Source organism: Schistocerca americana, chromosome 5 (genome assembly GCF_021461395.2).
Source record: "Schistocerca americana isolate TAMUIC-IGC-003095 chromosome 5, iqSchAmer2.1, whole genome shotgun sequence".
Lineage (NCBI taxonomy): Eukaryota > Metazoa > Arthropoda > Insecta > Orthoptera > Acrididae > Schistocerca > Schistocerca americana.
Window position 1 is genome coordinate 626,234,210 of NC_060123.1, and position 20,197 is coordinate 626,254,406.

Consider the following 20,197-nt stretch of genomic DNA (forward strand, 5'->3'; position numbering starts at 1 on the left):
GACTCAACTGCTGAGGTCATTAGTCCCCTAGAACTTAGAACTAGTTAAACCTAACTAACCTAAGGACATCACAAACATCTATGCCCGAGGCAGGATTCGAACCTGCGACCGTAGCGGTCTTGCGGTTCCAGACTGCAGCGCCTTTAACCGCACGGCCACTTCGGCCGGCTTGCTCTTCGAAGTTCAGGTTTGTATTTTGCAGAGAATCCAGCCATAAAGATATGCTACGGCTCCCAGGTCGGACTTCTAGCGGCACTGTCCGTTGGATGAAACTGTTCCTGGACTTAACACGTGTTGTAACTGTTTGTTCGTTATACATTAAGTGCCGTAGGTAGGTTTGCTGCTATTTCCTCTCTATGTCTCTGGCTACTTTGCGTCTAATATTTGGAGGTGCTACGGCCGCAAGTGGGTAAATTTTGCGGACTGATGTAGGGCGTGATTCAACGATACGCGCTCATCATTAGGCTCGTCAATATGCTTCGCCCATGGGCCCACAAGCAGGCTCCTCAGGGTAGCAGCACCTCGCCTGACTTTTGGCATCATTAAGGATATCCATTAGTCATTGTACTGCTCCCAGGCATCCTATGATAATCCTGACACTCTCGTTTAAAGCGACGTCTACTTGCTTGGCGCGCCAAGATGTCTCCCACACTGGTGCCGCATGTTCTCTGGCTGCAAATAGAACGCCATCGCTGATGATCGGGAATGTCAGGCTGCGTTCCTCATGTTGAACCAGTCAGTTCACGTATAATATTGTCCCTTGCCCATATTTTTACTTTTAGATCACAGCAGTGTTTTTTAGATAACAATGTACGACCCCCAAGTATTTTGGTTCAGTGCAGTGCTGTAGTCTAATCGCTCTCCATTCTATTTCGAACTGTCATGAGACTTCTTTATTACGCAGTTGGAAAGCGCATACCTGCCTTTTTTTCTGACTCATGTCGCAGGTGATTTTCTTCACAGTTGTTCCCCAAGATATCTGAGCCGTGGCGGGACTGGTGCCAGGCCTATCTTTGGTTAGGCACTATCGATTTCCTCTGGCAGAAGTTTGTCTTTGGAGCCTGGGCCGGCTCAGGATATAGGGGGCAGAACGGAGTGGAAAGGGGACAAGGTTGGGCACGGCACGCGAGACATTGGAGAGACGACAGCGAGCACGGTGTGCCTGAGTACGGGCGGCAGTTGGCCCTTGATCGTGTATCGCAGCTAGTAAGCCACTACTGCTCTTACTACCCATCCCACTGTCGCAGAGGTTTTTTTCCCACGGCACGAGCCATGGCACTTTTTTCCCTCTGCTCTTCAAATCGCTACCCTCACTCGCGTTTCGTCCACTATCTATCACCGAGCGAGGTGGCGCAGTGGTTAGCACACTGGACTCGCATTCGGGAGGACGACGGTTCAATCCCGTCTCCGTCCATCCTGATTTAGGTTTTCCGTGATTTCCCTAAATCGCTTCAGGCAAATGCCGGGATGGTTCCTTTGAAAGGGCACGGCCGATTTCCTTCCCCATCCTTCCCTCACCCGAGCTTGCGCTCCGTCTCTAATGACCTCGTTGTCGACGGGACGTTAAACACTAATCTCCTCCTCCTCCACTATCTATCACCTGATGGACCGTGTTAATGCGTAGCCTTACCCAGACGCACGGACAACATCACAGCCCAGTATCCTGTGATCCACTTACTAGATAACTAACACGTTTACGGAGGTGACAGTAGAACTTTTGGTTTGGTCACCACGTTGGTGCGGGCGTGGAGGGGCCCCATCTCTTTGTAAAAAAAAAAGTAACAGCGGGCCGGCGCTGTGGCTTCTTGGCCACCTCGTGAAGCTATGCATGTGCTCGCTTCCGTGAACGAACACGCTGTTACTATCGGACTAAGAAACATCTGGTGTCTTCGCCACATCGATCCAGCAGCTGGCATCAAGGTAAGTAATTCAAGTACTACTAACGATTAGTGAAATATAAGGATGATTGATTTTGAGGTAGCAAAGGGTTGCAAGGACTGTGATGTGATATTTCATGCCTCTTATTAAGTGTGTGCTTCGCTCCTTAATAGTATTGTTCTTACTTCAGCTGGCAAGTGTCTAAAACATTGGTATGTGTGCGCAGCCTTACCGAACGATCTATATTCCGTGTCTAAAGATTGCCGTGTGGTTCTTTACAGGCCCACATAAGGTGCTCCATGTGATGCTTGGGTTTTAATAAGCCAGTTCAGTTTGCAACATTCGTGTACGTGGTTCTGCCAAAAGGAATGAAATCAGTTCTATTATTGTCAGTTTTATCGAAGTAGTTTTCTGTATAAGTGTGAGTATTAAGGTGAAGGAAGGGTTGTTTGGTTCCCTGTTGTCGCTTCTGATTTATGTTTCAGAGATCGGAAGCAGTGGGCCACCGAAGTGCAGAGCCTCCCCTTTTAAATTACTAGCGGGCGTACGGGCGGTGGGCTTCGCCTGAGCTCGCGTGTGCTGTTTGGATCCGATTTCGATGGTCTGAACGGGGTGGAAGTACAAACGGAGTCCACATCTTAATTCGAAGATAAGTACTCAGTCGCCTCCACTGTTCGTGGCCAAGTCGCGGCCTGACAATCTCGGGGCTCAGTTATTGTACAAGCTGCAGTTTTCTAAAACTTGTGGCTCTACAAGGTTGCCCGGGTTAAATGTTTTAAATATTTCTCTTAAGAAATTTGCGGGATTTCTAGAAGAATGTGTCTTAATTGAAACCGTTTTCTGCCGGCCGGTGTGGCCGAGCGTTTCTAGGCGCTTCAGTCTGGAACCGCGCGACCGTTACGGTCGCAGGTTCGAATCCTGCCTCGGACATGGATGTGTGTGATGTCCTTAGGTTAGTTAGGTTTAAGTAGTTCTAAGTTTTAGGGGACTGATGACCTCAGATGTTAAGTCCCATAGTGCTCACAGCCATTTGAACCATTTTGAAACCGTTTTCTAAAATTGCGGCGCATTTCAGCTTTAGTGTCGTATTTTGATGGGGAAATAACTGGGTTATTATTGATCAAACTGTCTATAACCTTGTAAAGTTGTTTGGTAATATCTCGCCCGAGAGGGGTGGTTTTCAATCTATGTGGAAATAATAATTGATTTCTTGGTTATTTGATGTAAAGTTTATTTTAAATGATTTACTTGGCCCGAGTGGCGGTTTTTTGAATGTTTGCAAAGAGAGTAATTCGCTTCTGGTTTCATATAACAAGCAGTTTGTAAAATTGGCCTGAGTGGCGGGTTTTTAAATGTTTCCAAAGAGATTAATTCATTTGTGGATTTACATAATATGCAGTTTGTTAAGTTTGCCTGAATGGCGTTTCTTAAAGAAATTATTATCTGATTTATGATTGTAATTCTCTTAATGATTTATCTATGACGCAAATAAATATGTTGAAAACTAAATGGTCACTGTATGAATCAAGTCCTTCCACTCCCTCTATATTAAAGGTTAAGGAAATGGCAGTTCAAAATAGAAATAACGTACCAATATCCAAACCTTCTGTCAGTTTTCCTTCAAGCTCTTCAAATGTTCTTCTTTGAGCGGTAATGGCAGTGTCGTCTGCATGAATGAATTTCTTTATTTCCGGCTGGAGTAGCTTGTAATTTTTGTACATATTTTATAGAACAGGGGAAAGAACGCTCCTGTGGTAGTCCATTCTCTTGGTATCTCCATCTACTTTTCTTCGTTTAGAGGGTTACCTAGAATCTTCGATCCTGTAGCATGTCTCTTAATATGTATGTCAGGAGAACATCCTATGTTATTTAGGAGACTTTCGTGAGGAGTCGTTGCTGGATTACTGTAGCATATGCAGCACAAAGGGTCAATAAAGACAGCAGCAGTTACCAGTTTCCTTTAAAAATCGTCTTCAGTGTGTTGAGTCAGATTTAGCATTCACTACCATGTGCTTTCCCTGATTTGAATCCAACTTGTTCAGGGATAAGTACTGCACCGAGTTTGGTTGCTATTCTTGATAGTATCATTCTTTGACATAATGTAAATGGGTGGCAGGTTAAGGAAAGAGGACGGAAATCTTTTGGCTCAGTCGGCGCTTTGCCAGGCTTTAGTAATGCTACTACCTGTACTTTCCTGCAGAGTTTGGGAATCTGAAACGTCTTCAAACATCTGTTCATCACCCACACTGAACATTAATTACTTTTTGACCAAACTGCTTTATTTGTTGAGTTTGTATATCATCAGCGTCTGCTGTTTTATTTTCATTTCTCTCACCGCACTTCCCAGTTCTTCAGGTGAGAATGGAGTTTCTAGAGATTCGCTCTCTCCTTCTTTGTCTCGCTTGAGATTCAACCTAGTTGACATCTGTCTTGTCTTGCCATTCAGTAGTGCTGTATCGCACTAACAAGACACAGGCAGGGCAAAAGCATGCAAGGCGCAAAGATGTGAGCTGGTGGCAGTGGCATAGAGACTCGCCACTTGCGCGAGTTCCAACAGCGTCACAGGCGGCGCTGAGGATGAGGATATCGACTTCACATGGGCCAATTGCCGGTCGGGTACAATCCGCCAATGACCGGACAACAACGGACAGAAGCCTACTCGGAAGATAGAAGAGCAGCTCCCGTCCACTTGGTAGTCAAATGGCTCTGAGCACTATGGGACTTAACATCTGTGGTCATCAGCCCCCTAGAACTTAGAACTACTTAAACCTAACTAACCTAAGGACATCTACACATCCATGCCCGAGGCAGGATTCGAGCCTGCGACCGTAGCAGTCGCGCGGTTCCGGACTGCGCGCCTAGAACCGCGAGACCACCGCGGCCGGCTACTTGGTAGTAGACCATCGTCCAAGGTTAACTTATAAGTAGGCTGTTTAGGTTTTTATGTTGGTAACGCCACGTAGCGCTTTGTATGAAGATCACTGGCTGTGCTGTGTGCAGTCTGGGGCTGGTTGGCATTGTTGGAATACTCGCTATTGTAGTGTTGGGCAGTTGGATGTGTACAGCGCGTAGCGTTGCGCAGTTAGAGGTGAGCCGCCAGGAGTGGTGGATGTGGGGAGAGATTCAAATGGTTCAAATGGCTCTGAGCACTATGGGACTTAACAGCTGTGGTCATCAGTCCCCTAGAACTTAGAAATACTTAAACCTAACTAACCTAAGGACATCACACACATCCATGCTCGAGGCAGGATTCGAGCCTGCGACCGTAGCAGTCGCGCGGTTCCGGACTGCGCGCCTAGAACCGCTAGACCACCGCGGCCGGCGTGGGGAGAGAGATGGCAGAATTTTAAGAGAGGACGATCTGAACGTGTGTTCGCCAGATAGAGTAAATTTGTAATTCTGGATATCATGAGGGTGAGTCACCTAACATTACCACTGGATGTATTTCGTAAACCACATCAAATACTGACGAATCGGTTCCACAGACCGAACGCGAGGAGAGGGGCTAGTGTAATTGGTTAATACAAACCATTAAAAAATGCACGGAAGTGTGTTTTTTAACACAAACCCACGTTTTTTTAAATGGAGCCCCGTTAGTTTTGTTAGCACATCTGAACATATAAACAAATACGTAATCAGTGCCGTTTGTTGCATTGTAAAATGTTAATTACATCCGGAGATATTGTAACCTAAAGTTGAAGCTTGAGTACCAGTCCTCCGCTGTTCGATCGTGTGTATCGGAGAGCACCGAATCACGTAGGGATCCAAAGGGAACGGTGATGGACCTTAGGTACAGAAGAGACTGGAACAGCACATTACGTCCACATGCTAACACCTTTTTATTGGTCTTTTTCACTGGCGCACTTGTACATTACCATGAGGGGTGAGGTACACGTTCGACGGGCGTTTCATAGGACGTGGAGGATGCATAAATTGGCCAGCCCGTTCTCCTGATCTTACACCTCTGGACTTCTTTCTATGGGGTATGTTAAAGGAGAATGTGTACGGTGATGTGCCTACAACCTCAGAGGATATGAAACAACGTATTGTGGCAGCCTGCGGCGACATTACACCAGATGTACTGCGGCGTGTACGACATTCATTACGCCAGAATTGCAATTGTGTGCAGCAAATGATGGCCACTACATTGAAGATCTATTGGCCTGACATGTCGGGACACACTCTATTCCACTCCGTAATTGAAAACGGAAACAACGTGTGTACGTGTACCTCACCCCTCATGGTAATGTACGTGTGCGTCAGTGAAAAAGACCGATAAAAAGGTGTTAACATGTGGACGTAATGTGCTGTTCCAGTCTCTTCTGTACCTAAGGTCCATCACCGTTCCCTTTGGATCCCTACGTAATTCGGTGCTCTACGATACACACGATCGAACAGCGGAGGAGTGGTACTCAAGCGTCAACTTTAGGTTACAATATCTCCGGATGTAATTAACATTTTACAATCCAACAAACGGCATTGATTACGTATTTGTTTATATGTTCAGATGTGCTAACAAAACTAACGGGGTTCCATTTAAAAAAACGTAGGTTTGTGTTACAAAACATACTTCCGTGCATTTTTTAATAGTTTGTATTAACCAGTTACACTAGCCCCTCTCCTCACGTTCGGTCTGTGGAATCGATTCGTCAGTATTTGATGTGGTTTACGAAATATATCCAGCGGTAACGTTAGGTGACTCACCCTATATATATATATATATATATATATATATATATATATATATATATAATGACCTTTGAACACTATTAAGGTAAATACATTGTTTGTTCTCTATCAAAATCTTTCATTTGCTGACTATTCCTATCAGTAGTTAGTGCCTTCAGTAGTCAGAATCTTTTATTTAGCTGGCCGTAGTGGCGCTAGCTGTATTGCAGTAGGTAGAGTAACGAAGATTTTTGTGAGGTAAGTGGTTCATGAAGGGTATAGGTTATTGTTAGTCAGGGCCATTCTTTTGTGGAGATTATTGAAGTGAGATTGCGTTGCGCTAAAAATATTGTGTGTCAGTTTAGTGTTGATCAGAATAAGTAAAGAGAGTAATGTCTGAATACGTTCAGTTTTGCTTAGCTGTTTGAAAAACAAATAATGTAAGAGGTTTTCCAGCACAGTAATTCATTAATGTTTTCTAAGGGGACGTTTCATATGTCGACCCTTAGCCGAGGATACCTCACTGGAATCTTCTGATTTTTTCTTGCAGTTTGTGTAATTAGTGTAGCTATTGTTTATTGCTAGTGCGTAATTACAGAGAGAATTTCCTTTGTAGTTGTAGTCTTTCATTGTTGTACAGTAAAACAGTTGTGGCATGCATGTAGATTTGCACCAAGTATTTCGCAGCTGCGCTTGCAATTAACTAGATATTATTTTCAGTGGTATGTTAATGTGTTTTCTTATTTTTGCTCTTCAAATTGTGCTTTTCTTGTTATCGTGTGAAATACGTGATAATTATGGCGTGTGAAAAACGTAACACTAGGCTCCAAAGTAAATTGAGAAATGATAGTGACGACGAGCGTAGCTTATCAGCACCTGTGTGTAATGAATTAACAGATATTCAAAGTAATAACTTGGTAATTGTGCATAGGGAAATGGAGCGAGCAAATAATGGTGTAGACAGTGAAACAATTAGTGAATAGGGAAGCATTATCGATCGATTGGTCGGCAAATAATGGTGTAGACAGTGAAACAATTAGTGAACAGGGAAGCATTATCGATCGTTTGGTCGGCAACAGCTCGCCTCAGGAATCCGAAATGACAGGATACAATCTTGCAAATACTGTAGATTCAGGTTTTGCGTCCTCACCGTTTTCTCAAATAGGTCAAGACACATTTTCTGCTTTTCGAAATGCGAATATTGCCGGTTCAAATTCACTGCCGAATAGCACTGAGGAACATGTTTCAGACACCAGTGCATTGTTATTACAATTAATGCAACAAATGGGACAAAATCTTCAAAAGTCATCATATATATCCAGTATTACATATTAACTCTATTTGGCGGACACACGTCCAGGTGTTCCGCTCTTAAAATTCTGCCATCTCTCTCCCCACATCCACCACTACTGGCGGCTCACCTCCAACTGCGCAACGCTACGCGCTGTTCACGTCCAACTGCCCAACACTACAATAGCGAGTATTCCAAGAATGCCAACCAGCCACAGACTGCACACAGCACAGCCAGTGATTTTCATACAGAGCGCTACGCGGCGTCACCAACATAAAAATCTAAACAGCCTACTTACAAACTTAGACAGGTAATGTCGTTTATGAACTCTTAGAAGTGAACAGACCGCTGTTGTAAGTTGCATTTGCTGTGTACTGTGAAGTTTACCTATGATTATTTGCACTGAGCGACAGAGGGCCTTTTTGTGTTATATTACATGAAGTGTTGCAGATTTCATTACTCAACAAGTCAAAAAAGTAAGTAAACCTTTTTAACTAATTTGTGACTTTGTTACTAATTTGTTGAAGTGTTGTGGTACCTCAGTTCTCCTATGCTGTTACCTGACCATGGGGCATAGCTGAGTAATAATGGCAGGGAGAAATTGTCATACTAGTGTACGAGTCAAGGCCATATATAAATCAAGGCCATATATAAATCAAGGCCACACATAAATCAAGGCCATATATATACTGGATCCTGCATCAATGTGTATTATGCCTCCTTGACGATTTCTTTCCAGGTTCCACAGATTCTTTCTAGTTTTTTGGGTCTGCATCTGTTGTCAACTTCAGGATCCAGTTCTCTGAAAGCCCCCCACTTTGCTTTTTCGAAGTTAAAACGGCGTTTGAAGAGTACACTTTCTACTCGGACAAATCCAGGAACTGTACACGGTATTGGGCGTCGTGCGTGCTGGGGAAAGGTTCTTCAACTTTTTTTGTAACATTATGAGGAATGTTCTCAGTTTCGAGTATCCGCCATTTTTCTCTACTGTTTCCCGATGATAGAAGGATTAGCTGTTGACACTAGTTCAGCGTTTCCAGGATACGCCCGATTGTGTTCCCTCTACATACATCGCATGGTGTTCCCTCTACAACAGTGTTTTACGGAGGCTAGTCCCACGCATGAGAAGAAATATGGTTAGTTTTTAACGTCCCGTCGATATCGAGGTCTTTAGAGATATTTCAACGATGGGGAAGGAAATCGGTCGTGTCTTTCGAAGGAACCATACCGGCACTTTAACGAAGCAATATAGGGAAATCACGGAAAACCTAAACAAGGGTTACTGGGAGCTGATTTGAGCCGTCTTTCATCCGACTGCGCCACCTCGCCCGGTCAAAACGTAAACGAGAGGCTCAAATGGCTCTGAGCACTATACGACACAATTTCTGAGGTCATCAGTCGCCTAGAACTTAGAACTACTTAAACCTAACTAACCTAAGGACATCACACACATCCATGCCCGAGGCACGATTCGAACCTGCGACTGTAGCGGCCACGCGGTTCCAGACTGAAGCGCCTTTAACCGCACGGTCACACCGGCCGGCAAACGAGAGGCAACAGCAGCCTTCACCACTGCGACCTATGGACACGTAAGCAATTCTATCAGCACAACTTCCTTGTGGTCGCTATTTTACGCAAAAGGTACATACAAATTGTAACAGTTAACAACAAAACGTCTTTACTGCATGCTCACATTAAATTTATTTAAACAACCATACGTGTTTTCCCATTTTACAAGGCATCCTCAATCGATGTCCTAGAATATTACATGATGTTTTTGTTTTCAGATAGTTAACGGAGCTTACATTCAAATCAGTTCTCGTAAATATTTTATAATACAACAAAAAAGTACCTACAGTGTAACATCCAATAAATTACTTGAAGATCATTCAGTTTTTCCCCCATGTAGAAAACTGATTGAAAGTTGCACTATTTTGTGTAGAGAGATTATAATTTTGTTGCATAGCATTGGTCCAACTGTTATCATCACTGCCTAGTGTGACATTTGTCTCTATAAGTGATACCAACTATCTCATTATTTGTTTTTAGTAGCCCGCATCTCGTGGTCGTGCGGTAGCGTTCTCGCTTCCAACGCCCGGGTTCCCGTGTTCCATTCCCGGCGGGGTCAGGGATTTTCTCTGCCTCGTGATGGCTGGGTGTTGTGTGATGTCCTTAGGTTAGTTAGATTTAAGTAGTTCTAAGTTCTAGGGGACTGATGACCATAGATGTTAAGTCTCATAGTGCTCAGAGCCATTTGAACCATTTTTTGTTTTTAGTCTCTCTCTCCCTCTTTCTCTCTCTCTCTCCCTCTCTCTCTCTCTCTCTCTCTCTCTCTCTCTCTCTCTCTCTCTCTCTCTCTCTCTCTGTGTGTGTGTGTGTGTGTGTGTGTGTGTGTGTGTGTGTGTGTGTGTGTGTATGTTCTGTGCACATGTGTATGTGTGTGCATGTGAGTTTGCAAATGTGTATGTGTGCTTGTATGCACTTTGTTGTGTCTGTGTTTGCGTGCGTGTGCTAGCGGTGTTGCGCGCGCTTGTGCGTGCCAGAGTGAGCGTATCATTTGTAATGTGGAGACTTTTCGTAGGCGTTTAGCGCACATGCCGAAGCCAGAATGCCTGTCCAATCCAGTCCCCACTGCAAAGAAAGACAGCCGTATAAAATTAATTTCGTAATTTCAGTCCCAGACTCGAGATACTAAATTCTGAGTTTGCTGATCATAATTGCGGACGTGTCTACTAACTAACTAAACATTCATTAAATTAAATCAACCATTTTATGTAATACAATTAATTTTCTCCAGTCAACGGGCACAGCCAATGGCTTATCTCTAAGGATGACGATCAGTTGGCTAGCGTGAAGTAATTTTCACATTCACCATTTAACTAATTTAGATATGACGAAAATATATAGGATTTGGGGCCATTACGTTCGAATTTAAGTTGGAGAATTGGCGCCAAGACACATCTCCCAGCTTGCGCGCCAAGAGCTCAGGCCACTCCTCTGATCTGAGGCAGCAGCAGCAGCAGCAGCTCCATCCCCATCCACTGTCATGTTGGCCATGAGAACATTTCTGTACCCACGGATGCACACTGCAGTGTGACACCGGATTTAATAAAAGCAGAGAGACGACGCTTTCTGACCCGATTTGGTTGCTGGTTCTTAATGTCTCCACACCGCGAATAGTAGTAGTGCAGAAATTACTGTCATCTTGATACACGAGTGCTGTCTCCCAATACGTTGGGAGTAGTCATGTGCAGTGGCAGTCTGGTTTCAGTAGCACGTCTCACGAGAGTATTGGTTGCTACTGTGCAGGCACACTGTATCCTCTACGAACATCCAACATCACTACGCTGCCGATAGGAATGACGTAAGCTCTTTCCTTTGTGATTGTATTTCAGAACTCATGGCTAACATCTCCCCTTTCTTAATTCATGCCAGTTCAGGAATTCTCTCTCTCTCTCTCTCTCTCTCTCTCTCTCTCTCTCTCTCGAGCTGGACGGCTCTACGATCACTACAGCAGCGACTTATGAACTTTGTTTTACTTGTATTAGGAATTGTATGTACTGAAGAGATTGCTTATGTTTCATGTCGCCCTTTGCTTGCGACATCTCACTGTATATTCCTCAAAGTTTAGTTATTTACCTTACTGTAACAAAGTTCATTAATGCGATTTGCTTGAATTGTTGTGTAGCGAGCCGAGAAGCAGGTTTCCTAGGCATCCTATATTCGACAGGGGAACACAACACTTGTCTTCTTTTCTAGTGCCACCATAACGAACGTGGCTTATAAGCTGATTGATTGCATTCCTATTAGCCAACTACGATTTAGTACAGGATATAATCATAAAGACTACGTTTCTTGTAGTGTTGGCAGAAGAGCCAACACTGTGTTTCTAGAGGAGGCCGAAATGCACGCGTTTAATTGCACGCTGACTGGCGTGAGGTCTGGAACAGGGCAATATCTTGAGAATTGCAAATAAAGTACGTAGATGATGTAGTACTTAACTTTAATCCACAATTGTAGAACATCTCTCTTGACGGTACATGTTATAACCACAATAAATATCAATTGAATACGACGCCTTGCTAGGTCGTAGCAAATGACGTAGCTGAAGGCTATGCTAACTATCGTCTCGGCAAATGAGAGCGTAGTTGTCAGTGAACCTTTCCTTGCAAAGTCGGCTGTACAACTGGGGCGAGTGCCAGGACGTCTCTCTAGACCTGCCGTGTCTGCAATTACTGACAGTGGCGACACGCGGGTCCGGCGTATACTAATGGACCGCGGCCGATTTAAAGGCTGCGACCTAGCAAGTGTGGTGTCTGGCGGTGACACCACATTTCTTTTAAATATTCAACACTTCAATAATTATTCTTCAGAAATAAAATATCAATACATCGAGTTTATAATATAATTCACACATTCTAATTTTAGAAGCAACTGTGCGCGAATTGTACTACTGGCAAATATATTTAAGCGTAGCAGAGCGTATGAAAAGTATACACATCAATGGGTTTAAGAAAGGTGTCACTAGAAAAAAATAGATATGGTTTTAGAACACTGCGGATCCTTTGGGTGCATTTTTTGGGTCTACAGCATTGTTTTCCGTAGGCTTCCGCATTCTCAATCCCATTAAACATTAGTTCACTGTTAGGGACGGTTCTCACCCGCTTTCATCATTTTTCACTCATTGTACAGTAAGCACTGCTGGGAAAAGACGGTCTGGTACCCTTAGGGATGGGATTGCTTTGTGAAGGGTGTGACTGAAAAATAACCTAAAACGAACTAAACACACCTAAAAATATATCTTAAAATATGTTAAACAGGTCTGTTAAATCCTTTGTGAAAACCATCGGTTTGTGATGTTTGGAATGCTACATATGTAAAATCGCCTCTTCCGCTTCACAGTCCAAAGACTGGGATCTGACGTAGGCTGGCATCCCCTTAGTCTCTGCGCCACTCGCTTTCGCTCTATTGGAGTGTAATTTCACAAGAAAGCTTACCCGGTGATACCTGAATATAAATATGCAACCTGACTAAAGCGATGTAACCAGAAGATATTTTAGGATGTGGACATAACTTCGTATATGTGTACTCCATTCGGTTGGAACATAAATGGTTAGGGTTAAAATTCTTTGTGACATGTAATAGGATCATCATGGGCCATTACTATTGTTCGTGTTTAGTGTTGCTTCGAGGCCCAGTAGGGTATAAAAGTGCTTGAACAGGGTCAGCTGTTCAGTGATCGATTGTTCATTCAGGTCTCCGTGTGGTCGACTGACTGAATCGATCAGTACCTAGACTTGTAGGGCATTCGGATGCGCCAGAGACCCGATGTTGCACTGCATGGGAACTTGAGAACACGCTCAGCCGTCAGCAAGGTTTCGATCGATCGACGACACTGACCACCACAAGCGAGCATCGCCGTATTGTGCACCAAGCACGTAGTAGCTTAGGGACCAATGACCTCCGGAGTTTGCTCCCATAAGACATTACCACAAATTTTCCAGTTTTAATCTGCCAAGAAATTTCATATCAGCGCACAGTCCGCTGCAGAGTGAAAATTTCATTCTGGTATTCCGTGTCGTCCGGGACCATTGGTCAGAGTCCAGCAGCAACCGTACTAGGGAATTACCGTCCCATTAACACAAGAAAAGTGGCTGCTTTTCGAGATGTGCTGTGATCCTGAAGCATGGACTGCCGATGAATGGCGTCGTATCGTGTTCAGAGATGAATTACGGTTCTGCACTATCCCGGATGATCATCACCAGCTACTGTGGGAGCGGCCTGCACAGAGGTCCCACTCTTCCATTGTTTCAGAGAAACACAGCGATGTCACTCCTGGCATAATTGTGTGAGAGCCGTCGGGTATGATTTTACGTCATTGGTGGTAGTGACTGAGGGAACTCTGACGCAACAACGGTGCGTCACTGAGACCCTTCGTCCTCACTGCGCCGTTTTTCAACAGGACGATGCTCGCCCACTCATGCCACTTTCTGCGTGATATGGTCCCCAGATCTATCCCCGACAGAATTTACGTGGGGCAACCTCGGACGTTATCTCCGCTCCAATGGCGGTATTCTGGGTATGAAGATTCGGTTGTGGACGAGCTTGGCTCGGGAGAGGGTAGACGGCTTCATGACACTCTTCCCATACGAATCAGTGAACGCATCCGTGCCAGACAGGGTGCAAGGTCATATTGATAAGAGGACTCAAACTGTCTCGTTCTTCGTAGATTTGATTCGATTTTGCAATCGCAGAAATAACTTCACATACTCTCTCAACCCGTGAACCTTCATTTTGTTTCCTCATCTCCTTCTGGCTACTTTTCTTTGCCAGGCGCTTCGTAAGTGATCTATAAAAACATTTTCGAAAACAAAATAAAAAATAAAAGAAGAAGAAATTGTACGACATGGGAGAATTGAAGCACGGTCCTTTTCATATTCTACTGCAATCAACAAGTAACGGGTGTAACGAGGATATTTCCCCTCGAAGAAAGCTTAACAGTATAGAGAAGTGCAGTGTATCCGATTGATAACAGTTAGAATCTCTGAGTGATTCCGTCACCTGTAATAAGCTATAGGGAGAGAAAGGTAATATACAATATGTACAAGAGCCAAGAGGGAATAATAAGAGTGGATGACCAAAAACGAAGTGCTCGGATTAAAAAAGGATGTATGGCAGGGATTTAGTCTTTCGTCCCTATTGTTCAGTCTGTGCATCGAAGAAACAATGACGAAAGTAAAAGAAAGTTTCAGGAGTGGAATTAAAGCTCAAGGTGAAAGGATATCGGTGTACAATTCGCTGATGGCATTGCTTCCTGAGTGAAAGTGAAGAAGAATTACATGACCTGCTCATTGGAAGGAAAAGTCTAACGAGTACAGAATGTGGATTGAGAGTAAATCGATGGTAGATGAAAGTAATGAGAAGTAGCAGAAATGAGAATACTGGAATAGCGAGAAACTTAATATCAGGATTGACGGTCACGAAGTAGATGAAATTAAGGAATTCTAGTACCTAGACAGTAAAATAACCAATGACGGAAGGAGCAAGAAGAGCATCAAAAGACGTCTAGCACTGGCGAAAAGGGTATTACTGGCTAAGAGATGGCTACTAGTCTCAAACACAGGCCTTAAGTTGAGGAAGAAGGTGCTGAAAATGTGCGTATGGCAGTTAAACATGGACTGTGGGAAGACAGTAACAGAAGAGAATTGAAGCATTTGAGATGTGGTGACATAGACGAATGCTGAAAATTAGGTGGACTGATAAGGTAAGGAATGAGGGGGTTCTGCGCAGAATCTGAGAGGAAAGGCATACGTGCAGAACACTGACAAGGAGACAGGGCAGGGTGATAGGACGTAATTATATTAGGACATCGAGGGATGCCTTCTACGGCACTAGAGGGAGCTGTAGAGGGCAAAAACTGTAGAGGAAGACAGAGACTGGAATACATCCAGCAAATAATTGAGGACGCAGTGTTGCAAGTGCTACTCTGAGATGAAGAGGTTGGCACAGGAGAGGAATTCGTGGCGGGCCGCATCAAACCAGTCAGAAGATTGATGGACAGACCTCGGACTTTTAGGTTCTAAAAATCTTAAATTAGGTACCTAAAATAGGTTCTATCACTTACAAAAATAGGTTATAAAAATCAGAAAATACGTGAACAAAGTCTGACATTTTATTGTCTACAGAGATAAGCAGATTGACAAAAATCCACATTATATTGTTGTCCATGTCCATAATTACAGACGCGCGGAGTTGCCGCGCGGTTTGATGCACCATTCACGGATTTCTCGGTCCCTCCCGCCGGACGTTCGAGTCCTCTCTCGGGCATGGTTGTGTGTATTGTTCTTAGCATAAGTTAGTTTAAGTAGTGTGTAAGACTAGGGACCGATGACCTCAGCAGGTTGGTCCCTTAGTAATACACACACACATAATTACTGTCACAGTAAATAACTGACACTTTCTCCAGATTTTCCGTTGAGAAATACATCTCTTGTCTGTTAATAGCATCTTCCACGTCAATAGATGTCACCGGAGGATATTTAAATGGCGGTATTAGGCGCAATGCGGCAGCACACTCATGTTCTGTTCAAATGGTTCAAATGGCTCTGAGCACCATGGGACTCAACATCTTAGGTCATCAGTCCCCTAGAACTTAGAACTACTTAAACCTAACTAACCTAAGGACATCACACAACACCCAGCCATCACGAGGCAGAGAAAATCCCTGACCCCGCCGGGAATCGAACCCGGGAACCCGGGCGTGGGAAGCGAGAACGCTACCGCACGACCACGAGATGCGGGCTCATATTCTGTTGATTTACCTGATAAGATGTCAGCCATTGTGCAGAAAGGGTCGGTCCTGGGCTTTTTTGTAGCACTGTCTTTAGTTTCTCACTAACTTTCAAACCAATAGAACCTGGGACCAAGCTGATTTTTTTTCTGTCTGCAGTCTATCAATCGCAGTTGCGTGTAGACTGGTTTCCTTGAACACTCTAGGCCTCTAATAACAGGGACCAAAAATGCATAACGAGATTTTATGTATGCAATGTCGCTGCAAATTTTGGGTCCTTTAGAAGATCTTTAGCTGAAGTAATGCTCACTGCCTCCTCCCGCAATTTAAGAACAATGTTCTTAATGTCTTCCAAATGCTCGCTGTAATATTCCACGTCCTCTAGTCGCGTTCCCCAGCGAGTAAGTATGGGTTCTGCTGGAAGTGGTACGTTGGGAAGTTCCTCTCGAAACAACTAGATTCTTGAAGGTGCTTTAATAAAAACCTCTTTGATGGTTGAAACTAGCTTATTTGCACGTGGAAATTCGAGACGTATCGTCTCAGCTATACGATTCATGGCATGAGCACAGCATGTGATATGGAACAAGGCTGGGTAAATAGTTTCAGTAATTTGACAGCAGCAACCATGTATGCGGCTGCATCAGTGCAGATCACAAGTACTTTATTTTCATCTAGACAGTTGCAGAAAAATAATTTGACGTCTTTAATAACAAAGTGAGCAGGTGTTTCCTGGTTAGCTTTTTTGAGCTTCTTGGTACAGATTAGATGAGGTACAGACCGCGTGTCAGGATCTAACTTTCCAACAATCAAATTAGCCACATATGGACCTTGTCTGCCAGTTGTCTCACCAACAGAGATCCACATGTATGAATCGCCTAGATTTTCCCTTATCCTGTTCAATGTATTTTCATAATTATAGAGTAACTAAATATTTCTTTCTCAGTGTGAATTCTGATGGAATGCTGCAGTGATAATATTTCTCTAAAAGACTTTTGAACTATCTATTTTCAACTACACTGAATGGTACGTTTACTGCGACAATGGATCGACACGGGTCAAGATGAAATTCGTTTTTGTTTGTTGCTTTTGGTTTAGTTACGAACGTTTGTTTCAAGTTTGATTTATTTTTTAAATTGGCCTAGTGTTTAATCCCTGCAACATGCTGACTGAAATGCGACCTCTGTTCAGAATGTACCTAAAAACAAAATGAAATGAGAAATACTTTGTGGAAGAATTTACGTACGAGGTCTACTTAGCAAAATTAACCTATTTTTAAGAGTTTAAAAACAATACTTTTGCATTCACATGTGTCTGGCCCAAGTTCACTCGGGAAAACCATTGGCGTCACTGTTCTCTGAGTGGGCGTAGCAGATAGAATGTTAACATTTTACCTAAGTCTTTGTTGCACACATTGCAGTGAATAACTCTTCCGCCGGCCGAAGTGGCCGCGCGGTTCTGGCGCTGCAGTCTGGAACCGCGAGACCGCTACGGTCGCAGGTTCTAATCCTGCCTCGGACATGGATGAGTGTGATGTCCTTAGGTTAGTTAGGTTTAACTAGTTCTAAGTTCTAGGGGACTAATGACCTCAGCAGTTGAGTCCCATAGTGCTCAGAGCCATTTGAATAACTCTTCCACCTGTAGAGAAATCAGGAAATTCTTGTAACCTCTGACGAATCGGAGATGATTTGGAACGTACTACTTTCGGCATGCTTGACTTTCCGCAGATACACTGTCGTTGTGAAACATTTCACCACATCCAAGCAGCACGCTGACCGACCGAATGAAGACAGTGCAGTTGTTTTAAACAGGTTCTTCCAACAGGCCAGGAAGGCGCCAGAGGCAGATCACAAGGCTCCTCCGCGCCCTGCCGGCCCCTTTTGACGGTTCACGGCGAGCGACAAAGCTCTGCCGAGCAGGGCGGGCTGCAACAGCCTGGCTTATGCTCTCGTCGTCTGACTCAAAGGATTGGCGTTCACGCACGCAGACAAACCATTTATCATTCAATCATTTTTTTGTAAGTAGTCGGGAAGACTAGAAGAGTAGTTTTAGTCACACAAATTTTATTTGACTGGATTTTTAAAAATTAGATACAGTCAGGTTCTAAGATGAAATGAGGTATTTTTAGAATTTTTAGAAATGATGTACAGTCAGGTTCTAACATAAAATTACGTACATGAGATAACGTTAGTCGTAAAAAATTTATTTAATCGAATTTTTAAAATTTAGATACAATCAGGTACTAACCCGAAATTATGTAGTTTTGTCTGCTATAAAACTTGCGTTTTCCATCATAAATAGGCATAATTCGTGTATGTACAGCCTTTATAGCCTTTAGTTAATGAGGAACAAAACAGGTTTTCACATAAAATCCGAGGTATACAGATCACCCCCCCCCCCCCCCAAAAAAAAAAGAAAAAGAAAAAGAAATTTATGGTCGACATCTTCAATTTCGATAGTAATTTTTGTTCCCGTTTCGGTCTCTATCTTCTATAGTATTCTCGAGAACGATGAAACATAATTCGACGGAATTAAGTTGCCACTTTTCTTGTAGAGTTTTGACGCTCCGCCAGCTTCGATCGCTATTAACGAACATACCGAAACCGGGAGCTCGGGGATCGCGTGTCGGCCGAGCGGAGCAGGTTGTCGCTATGCTGGTGCGGATACGCGGCGACAGAACGCGCGCTTCTGCGCTGGAGAACCCGAGCCGCCAGGCTGGGCACTGGAGGCGGCAGAGGTAACGTTACGTTTGGCGGGTAACTGGAGCCGCGCCAGCAATTACACGGGCGGCGCAGCCTCTGGCCGTCGCGCCGCCGCGGGGCTATCCGGTGGCCGCGCCGGCAACAAGTGGATCCGCGCCGGGGCGCTTCCCGGCACTGCGGTTGCGCGGCAGCGAGCGCGGGCACCGCGGAAGTGCCACAGCAGGGAAGCCGCATGCTTGCAGCCACTTCTGACCACAGCTGTTGCCCAAGGGTCACTTTAAACAGAGCACGAAAGGTCTCATGTAGATACTACAGTCAAATGTCTCTTGAGGTATCTTTCATACAAAAGCACTGGCGTCCAAAATTAAAGCAACAAAAGGAAATTTTGCAAGGTTGCGTTTATTTTGCAGTAAGTGAAGCAGGAAGAAAGGAATACAAACGTCTCAAAAATGAGATCGACAGGAAGTGCAAAATGGCTAAGCAGGGATGGCTACAAATGTAAGGATGTAGAGCCTTATCTCACGAGGGGTAAGATAGATATTGCCTGCAGGAAAATCAAAGAGACCTTTGGACAAAAGAGAACCACTTGCATGAATATCAAGAGCTCAGATGAAAACCCAGTTCTGAGCAAAGAAGGGAAAGCAGAAAGGTGGAAGGAGTACATAGAGGGTCTATACAAGGGCGACGTTCTTGAGGACGATATTATGGAAATGGAAGAGGAGGTAGATGAAGATGAAATGGGAGATATACTGTGTGAAGAGTTTGACAGAGCACTGAAAGACCTGAGTCGAAACAAGGCCCCGGGAGTAGACAACAATCCATTAGAACTACTGACAGCCTTGGAAGAGCCAGTCCTGACAAAACTCTACCATCTGGTGAGCAAGATGTATGAGACAGGCGAAATACCCTCAGACTTCAAGAAGAATATAGTAATTCCAATCCTAAAGAAAGCAAGTGTTGACATATGTGAAAATTACCGAACTATCAGTTTAATAAGTCACAGCTGCAAAATACTAACGCGAATTCTTTACAGACGAATGTAAAAACTAGTAGAAGCCGACCTCGGGGAAGATCACTTTGGATTCCGTAGAAATATTAGAACACGTGATGCAACACTGACCCTACGACTTATCTTAGAAGAGAGATTAAGGAAAGGCAAACCTACGTTCCTAGCATTTGTAGACTTAGTGACAGCTTTTGACAATGTTGACTGGAATACTCTCTTTCAAATTGTGAAGGTGGCAGGGGTACAAGACAGGGAGCGAAAGTCTATTTACAACTTGTACAGAAAGCAGAAGGCAGTTATAAGAGTCGAAGGACATGAAAGGGAAGCAGCGGTTGGGAAGGGAGTGAGACAGGGTTGTAGCCTCT